At 39.9% G+C, this 12,142-nt stretch overlaps 1 protein-coding gene across 1 annotated transcript in view; it reads right to left on the reverse strand.

Annotated features, from left to right (window-relative positions):
• Positions 1-12,142, reverse strand: part of UBAC2 (UBA domain containing 2) — a 95,564-nt gene that overhangs the window by 49,476 nt on the left and 33,946 nt on the right. The window lies entirely within an intron of this gene.

Below are 12,142 nucleotides of genomic sequence, written 5' to 3' on the forward strand. Positions count from 1 at the left end.
AAATAAAAGCTATGCCGCATGTCAGAATAAATGTTATTTATTGCAGCTGTATCTGTCTGGCATTGAGGTTGAGTCAAACAAACATAGTTACATTTGTCGTCTTTGCAATTCCTTCCTTCCTCGTGTGTTGACCTTCCATGTTGACTTGCAAATGTGGAAGGGTCATATCTGAACATCAGTAAGGAAACATTTTATGAACAATTACTTTCTTATGGCAAAGAAAACATAATCCCCCCAATATTTCATACCACTTAGACTGCCAAAATTGAGCTTCTAATTGCAAGAGACACTAGGCAGCTTCAAGAAAATGGAGTAAGAAAAATAATTTTCAACAGAAGTTCTCCTTAATTCTGTGTGCTATAAGCAGTTCTCTTCTTGTCAACTTTTTTAATAAACTATTTTAAAATATTATTTAAGAATTTGTTCCTATTGGAGTAAGCAAATGATAACCTAATAAAACCACAGACAGACCACTCAGGAAAACCTAGAAACTGTAGAAATAAAATATATGTATTATTAACATTACACCAGTACAAGCTCATTTTTTTCTACTAATGTCTGGGTTTTTTTGTTTATTAGTATGCATTTCATCTAACTGTGATCATAAAGCCTTAAAGACAAGAAGTTTTCTTTATATTTGTCTGTAAAATATAACAAATATGTATTAAAACATCACATACTGCAGATAACTACACTCTAAATGGGAAAGAAAGCGAAGATCTGTATTGAAAATCCTTCTCTATCTCCATTTTCTCACATAAGCAATTCTGTTATTTTTAATTTTAGAGTTTGTTTCTAAATTACAGCAACATTCTCAAACAGGAAACAACATCAAAATACTGCTTTTGCTCTAATAAACCTTGAAGCCTGGGTCTAGTTAGATATGGGTTTGAGAAAAGCTATTTTTTTCTCCTTATTTTAATAGTTCTTAAATGTAGAAGAAACCAATAAAATAAAAACCTTTTAAAGCTAAGATAAACTCAGTTTCCTGACAAAAGTCCTAAAGGCACAGAGACACAGACAGACAACTGTGGCAGCTGATGCCTCTGCTAATGACTCTGCTTCCCCTCACTACTCGTCAGCACACACTGACAGCTCACACACACTCGTATTGATGAGGACACTTTTTTCTGTGTGCTTGTCTGAATCTGCCAAAAGTAGCATTGGGGGTTTCAGTGGGCCTGGGACACTGCGCTGAACTCAAACATTTAGAGAGCATGTGTCCTGTTTCTTCTTCCAGCTGTGCTGTGGGGCTGGCAGACATCACCAGAGAGTTGGCAACAACCTGCTGCATGGGACCAAGGGAGAACAGTAATACTGAAAACTTACTGCTGTTCTCAAACAAATGGTTTCCTTCACATTGTCCTTATCCATTTATCCTGCCAGTGTTCTTCCCCCAGTACTGTTTGTTGGAGTTATTTTCATGATAGCAGTTACCCACAGGGACACATCCTCAGGACTCTCCTGTATGCTGACATGAATAAAGGGGGAAAAGCCATACCTGGTATCTCTTTCCTTCTCCAACACTGAGTATATAACAGATGTGTTGTCTTAAAAGACGTGAGCGTGCCATGCCATACAACATGTGGCTGAAGCAGTATGAGCTTCGCAAGAGAAAATGAGCTTTTGCTTTGGGTAAAGTTTCTGATACATTCTAAGCCGTGCCCCCTTCCATGTGAAAGGTTGGCAAATGGTCACAGAGATCAGAGATCTACGGCTCACTCACACTTCTCACACAGAAATAAAGCAGCGACAAGTAGCAGTAGGTTCAAATGGCTTGCTTACTGTAAGGATCTGATTGAAGTTTTTTGGAGAAATTAGGTCTCTAGAGAATGAAGTCCAGTCAGGATCTTGAAGCCCATGTTCATGATAAAGTGACAGAGTATCTTTTATTTCTACACTTCGGACTGTCGACCTAGGGACTCCAATTACATGGAGTCCTGCTGACACTATGTGTTCACTGCTGGCACCTCTGTCAAATCTTGTCTGGTAGGGAATGTGACAGAGCACAATGAAATAAAAATGAATGATGATGGCAAAATGGTCTAAGTCCCTAAAAGAAAGTTGGATAGACACCTTTGTCAAACACATGACCAAGAGAAGGTGCATCATATGAAAAATCCCAAAACACACATTTTCAGCAGGAGAACATTTAGTGCCTTCATCTTTTCTTTCACTGAGAACACAAAATTAGGGACTAATACTGCAAGTACTTCAGCTGCCTTGGGCTTGAAGATATTGAAGGCTAACTGAAAGCATGGAGACAAAGAATGCAATCTCCTATGGTTTACAGACTCAGCAGAAGAGGACAGGTATTCCCAAAGGCATTGTTGCCTGATTCTTTTGCCTGTGGCCCTGAAAACTGTGTAGACAAGGAACCTGTCAGCAACATGGTCATCTCCTAGCAAAAGACAGTAAGAGCAACTGTCTGAAGTGGTAAACATGCTAACACAAATAACACAATTCCTGGAGGTGGTTAATGACTCCTCTTAAATCAGCAAGCTCAATAGTAAAAAAAAAAAAAAAAGAAAAAAAAAGAGGGAAAGTTTTGGGTTCTTTTAAATAGATGTTCCATTTAATACTAGTATAGTTCTGAAACTCAAAAGCTTTTAGGGAAGCAAGGAATGAACGGACCTCAAGAAAGTGATGAGACAGCCTGTAACATAAGAAAAGTAAATAGTGTACAACTGAAGAGAAAGAGAAGAAAAGCTTTGCCTTATATGACCAGTTTTGAAGGAACTAAAAAGCAGTGTCATACTCTGTCTCTTCTACCTCCATGTCTCTGGTACAGAGCACAGGAGTAACTGAAGACGAACTGAGATTTGTATTCAGCAGTATCTCACTGTGCTGGCTCAAAACAGACAAGGTCAACAGACATCAAGAATCACTTGAAAAACAAGTCATTCATCCGAGTGCAATATTTCCTAATACAATCTCGCCTAAGCTGCAGCCTGCAGACTAAGGGTATAGTACAAAATAAATACAAAACCCTCTGCCAAGCTGCAACGCTTTTCTGAAATAAAACAGGAATTACTGTTTGTGTAGTAAAAGCTCTGACATATTTCCTCAAATTTTTTTCCCCTCAGAATACTCCCTTGGCTTCCTGCAATGTTTAACTTCTGACTTCCTGAGGTTGATGTCTCATCTTTGCACATGACAGTCGTCAATCACTTTTTCTTCCATCAGCCTGTATGCTCCCTTTTTGAACGTCTGTGGCTGCAGCATTTTGCAGCACAAAGCTCCACAGAATAACTATCCACGGTGTCTGGAGGAGCCATTTTCATTCACTTGTGACACCTGTTAGTTTCATTTGAAGTCCCCTGCTCCTTGCACCAGAAATGAGTGAACACAGCAATGCCTTATCTACCCTGTCCACATTACTCGTGATTTTACAGACCTGCATCAAATCCCCTTCCTTTGAGTCATCTTGTCTCTTCTCCTGTGAACAGTCAGATAAAACTGTTCAGCACTTCATTCCAATTAGAAAGGAAGGAAAGAAGGCAAATGTAAATAAAGTATGGGAATCCAACTGTGTTCGAGCTGGGTAGCAGAAGAGAACAGGGTGTCTCTACACACAGGGAGATCAACAGCACATGGATCTACTTTTCCTACCACATTCAGTAGCATATACGTTCTCTAAATTAGGATCTTGCCCCATGACTGCCAAATTTGGATAATCTTGCTCTGACACATTAAATAAGGAAGAACAGGACCTCAGTGGGCTGGAAAAATGGATTCACAAGAACGTCATGAAGTTCAGCAAGTCAAATACAAAACCCTGCATTCGAGCTAGAATAATCCCAGTGCAGGCTGGAAAGCAGATTGGTAAAAAAGGTCTGGGACAAGTTAAAAAGGAGTCAATAGTGTGACCTCACAGTCAAACATATATGAGACTGTGTTCAAAAGAACATCCAGAGAAGCAATCTTTCCCCTCCGTTCAGTACTTGTGAGATCATACCTGGAATTCTATACTGGGTTTGGGCTTCCCAGTACAAGAAAGATGCTGATACACTGGAACAAGTCCAGCAGACAGCTACTAAAAACACTGAAGGGGCTTGCAGCATATGATACAGGAGGAGGGGCTGAGGGAGGGGAGATGGTTCAGCCTGGAGAGGGAAGACTGAGAGGAGATGTTATCGTTGTCTTCAACTGCCTAATGCGGAGGGGTACAGAATAGATGGTAACACCCTAGGTTGTTGCAGCAAGGAAAAACTAAACCTTAGAAAGCATTTTTTCATCATGACGCTAGTCAGACATTGGGAAAGGTTGCACAGAAAGCCTGGGAAATGTCTATCCTTAGAGATACTCAAAACTTGACTGGACACAGCCCTGATTAAATTGTCTCTGTCAGGGTTGGGCAGCACAATCTCTAGTGGCTCCTTTCAAGCTGCATTCTTCTACAACTAGCATGTTGGTCCAAGCTTTAAGTTAGACAAGAAAACAACATGAAACTCGATGGCCTTACAGCAAAACTAGCAAATTATATAACTTTAAAATCTTCTAGTCTTGTCCTCTACTTAAGCCTTTATCAAAATGCTGTCATTAGCATCCACCTAAAACAAAGCAAGCTCAAGACATAGTAAATATTTCTTTCCACAGAGCTGTATTTATTTTTCCTCACTGCAAAAATCTGAGTTTCTCCTCTTCCTCTTTTCTTTTCCTCAGTTGGGACAGATGTTGTGCAAAGGGCTAAACTAAAAAAAACAAGTTTTGCACCTGTTCTGAAGGCAGAAACATTTGTGGTTATCCTATCGCCTCCAGAAAACTATACATTGTCTTATACCATGCAAAAGGAGAGCTATGTTCCTCCCTCTATTAAGCTAGACTTAGCAGTTTTATCCTTCCTGTGGCATGTAACTTTCGAGGGAAGTTGTGGTTAGTGAACAGAAGGCACTCCGAGGAAGCCTACTTTAAATATAGAGCTGCTGAAAACTGATTATTCTCAACTTACTAGCCTAAAAAGCAGCCAGATAGTGTTTTATCACTGCTACTGATATTAAGGGGCTAAGAACCTAATGAAACCTTAATATCACAACCCCAAAGCATGGAAAGTTACAGCAATTCTGTGCAGAAGTAACAGATCATTGTTGCCAGTTGGACAGGAAGAGATGAAGCTCCCCTGCCAGCCACATGTGTGAGGCATTTTTGACAGAAAGGGACAACTGAAGACTCCTGACAAGTTATCAGACTATAAAGACAACTCTGGGACAATTCTTGTATTTTTCCGGTCTTTTAAAAAATAAATACAGTGTATTCACAATGCCAGCTGATCAAAACAGCCCAAACACCCATCAGAACCTTACTCCTTCATTCACTTAGAGGGGGGCAAACCAACAATTTTAAGTGTGCCAGGGTAGCCACTAGGATAATCAAATAATTTGAAATTACTGATATAATAGATTACATTGTATTCATTTCATTAAATGAAGGATCTTTTCACTTGAACTCCTTTTAAGCTACAAGCTAGAGCAGAAGCTCTAAAACTAACAACTCGGATACCACCACTGGCAACAGAACTAGTGACTACAAACACCAGACGATTGCAAAATGAGCAGCACACAACCTGGGTACAGTCAGGCCATCTCTGCCCCTCCTTGCCTTTCTCCTGCACCATTTCCACCATTCAGGTAGCACCCACATCCATGCCCTCGGCCATACCCGGGAGTACAGGGAAGTCACCCACAGTTAGGCAAATGCACAGAGGCCGAGAGCGCATGGCTGAGAGCAACAAGCTGAGGACCACTGCAGATAGAAAATCAAGGGTCAGGGAAATGCCTCCTCGGGTCTGAACTGGTTACTGCCTCCATAAAAGGTCTGCTTACATTTCCTCCACCACACGTGGAAGCTGAACTTGGAAAAATTAATTCCTCTGGCTATCTGCCGCCTTCCTAATAGCGTGGTTGCCTGTGCTTGGAGGCTCTCACTGTACAGCTCAACATCTCTATTCAAGCAGACAAGTGCCACTGCTATCATAATCCCTTTGCAGTGCTTCTTGTGCTGCAGCTTGCAAATTCCTACTGAAATTAAGTGATTAATGATCAGACTTGTAATTTTAAAATGTCCATAAAAAGATTTTTAGAACAGAGATCACTAAAGAGTGAGTACGTAACTCTTTTAACATATTTTAACTACAAATGTAAATTACTGGTTAATTTACATCCTCTGTCAAAATAGCTACAGTTAGGAAGGCATAAAGATGGAGACTAAATTCTGAAATTCTCAGAAATCTGATTATAATGCTCTGTCACAATGTGCCACTTTCTAGTCCCAAACAAAAACAGGAAACAAGTTTGCCTCACTGGCCACAGACCCACTAACAGAAAAAGTTTTTGCTACTCTCTTTCTGAAGTGTTATTCAACTTTGTTGGCATCCCAAAATATGGTCTAAGCAAATAAGAACCATGATTTACATTCCATCTCATCTGATGATATAACACAACTGCTCACAGCAGGACTCCTCCATACACAGGACAATGACAGCAATGGCCACATGTGAGGGGACGTACCCCCAAGACAAACCAAGAATTGCAGAGCACCTCAGAACTATAAAGGAAATTTTACATTAGTTAAGTGACCTTTGCTTAGAACAGCAATACTTCTTCGGTCCATAAAAAATCAGCAGCACTTTGAACCACAATGTTTGCAATTGCAGAAGTAACTTCATTACTGATGATTTACCCAGTGTAGCAGCCAGCGGTGGATGATTATTCTGTGAAGAATTAGTGACCCATATAAGCACGAGTTGAGGCACAGACCTCTGCATCATGGGCACTATGTGACCACTACTTAATCGAGGTGCACCTAATCAACAATATAATTAATCAGTATATGCACAGTCAGTACATAATTACCCAACATGTAGTCAATGCACACTTAAGTACATGTATATAATATAATATATAATTCATACGAATTATTATATGCAACTGCAGCTTCATTAATGAAATAAGAATAAAAGTATATGTTGCTCAAGAGGGTCTTAAAAGCTAAGTCCTGACTCCCAGCTGGATTCTGTCAGTGACTGATCAATCTGTGCTGTGAGCAAGACCCTGCAGGAATACTAGTGATGTCAGAGCTGGTGAATCTCACCATGGATGGGATCTGTGCCACGTGCTGTCCCTGATCAAGTGTCCAGCCAATCCTGTAATATCTTGGGGTTCCCAGCATTGCAAGAGATGTAACATTTCGTAACTTGCGATCGGCTTTTCTGGGCTATTAATGAACAGTTTTCTGCCTTTCAAGTGTTTGTGTCTTTCCCATTGGGATTCAGTTCTCTCCTTGGTGTAAAATACTGTTATTTTATATATCACTTTTCTAACTGCAAATACGAGTAGGATAAAGGGTAAGTCGAAATTCCTCCAAAAAGCATTCTTTCAAATTAAAAAGAGCAAAGTGACTAAGTTACACTTAAGCAAATGAATTTTTATTATGAGCAGAATGAAAAAACTAATTATAAGGTTTTTTGGAGAATAAAAAAAGAATTAAAATGCAAGCAAATTACTAGTCATGGAGAACCTAACAGTGAGCTATCCTAAAATCTGTGAGAGAGAATCAAGCAGTGCTCTGAGAAAAACTGTAATCAAGCAGTGGTAGTAAGAAAACAAGGAATTAAAATAAGAATTTGAAAAAAATCCCACCATTTAGGGTGCCTAGGATGGTAATAAACACACAGAAATGTAACAACCAATTAACACTACAGGAACTCAGAGAAAAAAATGGCTAAAGTTTTTAGTCATTTCTGTGCTTCATACATAAAAGCTTAAATAGTGGCATAAAAAAAAACCCCAAAATACCCCAGAAGCTAAATAAATTCGTGCTTTATTTGTTCAAAACAAACTGGTGAAACAAAAATATCCCTTAATTCGAAAACTTAGATTTTACTATTTGAGAACTCTTATCTGTGCTTCCCAAAAAACACTTGCTGGTCTTGGTAACAACACCAAGCAAATGAAATACTGCGGGCAATGTCACATTTTGCTCTCTCCATTTAGTTTCAGTTTCAACTTTTTAATATTTTGTAACAGGCAAAGATTACCAACAAAGTGGTTAAAATTCTGTGCAAACTAATGTTTTCCACTCTTAATATCTACATCACTCGTATAGAAACTGGCTGCATGGAGAAACTGTTTCTGACTAAAATTTTAAATTATTTGGGTTTTTTGAAGTATATTATTGCAAACAAAAATAATGTCTGCTTTTATCTTTTAAAGTTTTTTTGAAATATAAAAGAGAGTAATCAATTTATCTTTCCTCTTTTTTCAATTTTATTTTTAAAAGTTCACAATGTTGGTACACTGTGCAACTCTCGGTGGTATCACTTCACCCCTCCCCCCCCACCAACTCAACCCAAACTTCATTACCGTTTCTCTTTCCTCACACAAAACAAGAAAAATGGGAATTGTCTTGTCACAGCATGTTTCACTCTCATCCACTACCCTGATTTTGAGAGACAAATACTAAATCGCTCAGAGAGATGCAATGTCTCATAATAATATGCCTATTGTGGAGTTTCTTCATAACAGCTACTGCTTCTAATAGCCCTTGTTTAAAATTATCCAGTGCAGAAATCCAATTACAGCTCATTTATCTTTAAAAAGGGTTAAGGCAGCTGGCATTATTTAGCCAAGTTGGCAAAGACACATGTAATGTTTACCTCCATAAGCTGCTTACAGAATACTGACTGCAGAGAATAATCCTGCTGCAGGGTAGAACAGTTTTCTCACCATAAATAAAAACGCATTTCCAATTGGAATAATTACACTTAGTTCACAGATCTCAAACCATAGGTACTTTCCACTTAACAAAAGCAACTAAACCTAAGTGTGAAAGTGCTGACAGCTTGCAATTAATCAATGCCACTCAGTACTCTGAACTTGAAAGGTGCAGCTTGTCTCAGGGAAGCCCTTTCAAAGATACCTACCATCTTGCTTCCAGACACACTCTACCACTGGGAACACTTTGTGACTTTTTCTCAAATTACCTCCCACTACTTTCATCCTCTAAATACTGTTACCCAACATGTATGCCCACCTGAGAGGTGCAACAGCAGACAGGCTTCACATCCTAACCAAAAAGCAGAGGTAAGTATCCTAATTATTGTGAAAATGGAGCACTGGCACACCTCAAAATCCTCAGCAAATCCTGACACCATTTAAGAAACACCCGATTATCCATTTGTTATTGCAGTCCGATATCTTGAATGGTACAACTTTGTACAGGGCAGAGCTTTTGGCTTATAATGTCTCTTCTTACAATTACTGAAAGGTTTTGGTGTGATACACTGTGGAGAACCCCAGTTCAGAGGTTATGGTCTTCTAAACCATGTGTCCCCCTCCTCTGGCAGGGGTCACTGACTCTACAGCAACACATGCCTTAACCTCAGGTACCCGGAGCTGGGCTGAACTAATCAGCTTCAGTGAAACTTTTGCTGCAGAGAAACAGAATGTCTTATTCTGCCTTCCAGCTACATGTTTCCATCACTTTCCTTGCTCTGGCACTGGTATTCATCCACCCAGAAGTGAGCAAATTAGAAACTTAAACCAATGGGAAATGATTCCTGAGAAAAATATAATGTATACAATGTCTTATTTTTAAACATTATTTTAATCTCCTGACAGCCACTGCCTGTAAGAAGCCAGATGACTTGTGTTACAAATGGTAGATAGGAAGGAGGACAGGCTGGAGCCAAGAGCTTGCTCCATAAGCAGCAGCCTATGCTTCAACCAGCTCAGCCTTGCTATAAAACTGCACCTTCAGCAGGTGAAACAAAGCCACATTGCTTCTTCGTGGTGCCTCCTGTGCAAGAGGAGGAGGAGAACAGAGGAGCGGAGAACACGGCTGGAAAGACATGTTTATGGTTCGAACTAGCACAGCTCCTTCCATCAGTTGAATGCAAGTCAGAGTTCTGCTCAGTTCAGAGCTCTCTTACACTAATCAAGTGTCACTTTGCATTTGTTAGGAGTATTTTTTGTCTACAATTATTCTGTCTCTTCTGCCCCACATATTAAGATCTTCGTATTTCCCTCAAGAGTTTAAATACATTAAGTCTCATTTTCTGATCCTGTCTCCTTACTCTTTCACCTCTTTTCACAATCACTACCATATTAAGCAGAAATTACTTTAATTGAATAACTGGTACACATATTTGACCACATTTTTGGGGGGGAGGGGATAAATCATTCAGAGTCTTGAAGTGCATAATGTAAGCACTGAAGGGCAAAGATTTTTAGCTTAAGAATACCAGTAAGGTGGATTCCTAACTGTCGGCTCCCCTTGTTGGTTGAACATAGTGTGGAAGGAATGAAACACACCGTTTTCCACTTGCTCATCTCACACTTCCGACACAAAGCAAGGGTTCAGAAGTAGATGTGAAAATGGAGATATGCATATGGATAACACATCTCAATCTCCATTCATGGGCAAGAAGTCCTTCTTTTCCTTTGTATGAATATTTGCAAGAACGTTCACTGGGATTACTGCAAACACTTCCCTCTCTCAACGATAGCCCAAAAAAAGCTACTTGAAGAAGGAATGTAGTGCTCAGGGTAAGAGAGATTGGACTGCAAAACAGCTACTGTTTCAGGCCTGTAGCCAAAGCACAACTTTCATTAAGGTGTAAATACACCTCCAATTTTTATTTCTGGAGTGGAAATATTTGCTAACAATTCCACTGTGGGGCCCGTGCCTGGTGTTTACCTCTAGCTTCCTTGCCATCTCACAGTCTGCTGTTCACTACGGCAGTCTGTCCAGAGACAGTTATTGCCCTGAAGAAGCCAGAAACATTTCTGAATGACCTTTATAAATATATTTTTAAAAGCATTTGACATCCAGGAGGCACAGAAATGCCCCAGTTGTAGAAATAGAAGGGTTTAGATGAAACACCACCAGATAAATTGTGAGGAGAATCTTAAAAACAAAAGAGGAAAAGCACAGGATGTTCTACTGCTTCAGCCACACAGGCTTCGATCTTCTTTTATGCTTGTGGCAGAGCACAGAGCTACCAAAACACTATCTTCATCAAAAGGTGAAAAGAGCTGGTGACCACAGGCTTGAAGAGGTGTAGTGTGAGGAAAGACTGCAACAAATGAACATCCCATTATGGAAAAGGATCATTAAGCAAAGGTAGAACAAACAAACAAAACTACCTCTCATTAAGCCCTTGCTAAAACTCATGGTGACAAGTGACAGAAAAACTCTCCACAGAAGAGCACAGAGATACAGAGATTACTATTGAGTGTCCCTTTATGAAACTGATTTTATTTTCCAAAGTGTACAAGGCACACAAGTAAAAATAAGAAACCTGAACAAAAGGTTTAAAACTGAGAAAGGTATTTTGTCTCATATCATAGAGAAAATCAGCTTGTTGAAGAACTGCAAGAGATTATTATGTGCTTCTTGTTGACTGACTGTTTCCAGCTGGGGTTTAGTGGATGTGCTTTTCCAAGTCCAAAAGCTATTCCCAGACCAGAAAGGAATTACGAAACGCAAAAAAGCAGATGTGGGCTGACTGCCTTGTTAGCTGAGACAGTCCTGAACAAAAGCTGCCTCTCAGATGGAATGCTGTCATCACAACTAACTCATCTACATCCTGACCAATCTCTCTGTATTGTCAGAAAACTGGAAAAGGTGTCCTTATGTCTGACTGGCTCCAGAACAGAGGAAAACATTTTTAAAAATAGCTCTGAGAAACCATCTCAGAGTTCCTGCTCATAACACACCCAACTTAAGCACTCAAAATACATAAAGCACATTCCACCAAATGACTGACATCCCTAACCAAAGCAAGAGTGTCACCCTTCACATCTGTGTAATACACCACAGTACTGTCAGCTTTGAGTAAGCTGAACCTTGATGGCCAAAAGGATGACCTAGCCCACCTAGTCTGAAGCTGCTGCATATCTGATACACTCACTCAAACTATGCCTATGTGCAAGGCGAGCAGTGGGCAAAGCATCATGTATGGACATGCTTCCAAGGGGGTCATTGAAGTCCAGAGGGACATGGGGATATACACCCCAGTCTGAGTAAAGCCTGGACAGGTATAGCCTGGAAGGAATGTTTCTGTGAGGGACAGCTGAGCCTTTTACAAACTTTATGAATGTAAAGAGAACTCTCTAGCAGTTCTTAAAGATCTTGGCGCTTA

The sequence above is a fragment of the Chiroxiphia lanceolata genome, chromosome 2 (assembly GCF_009829145.1).
Source record: "Chiroxiphia lanceolata isolate bChiLan1 chromosome 2, bChiLan1.pri, whole genome shotgun sequence".
Taxonomy (NCBI): Eukaryota; Metazoa; Chordata; class Aves; order Passeriformes; family Pipridae; genus Chiroxiphia; species Chiroxiphia lanceolata.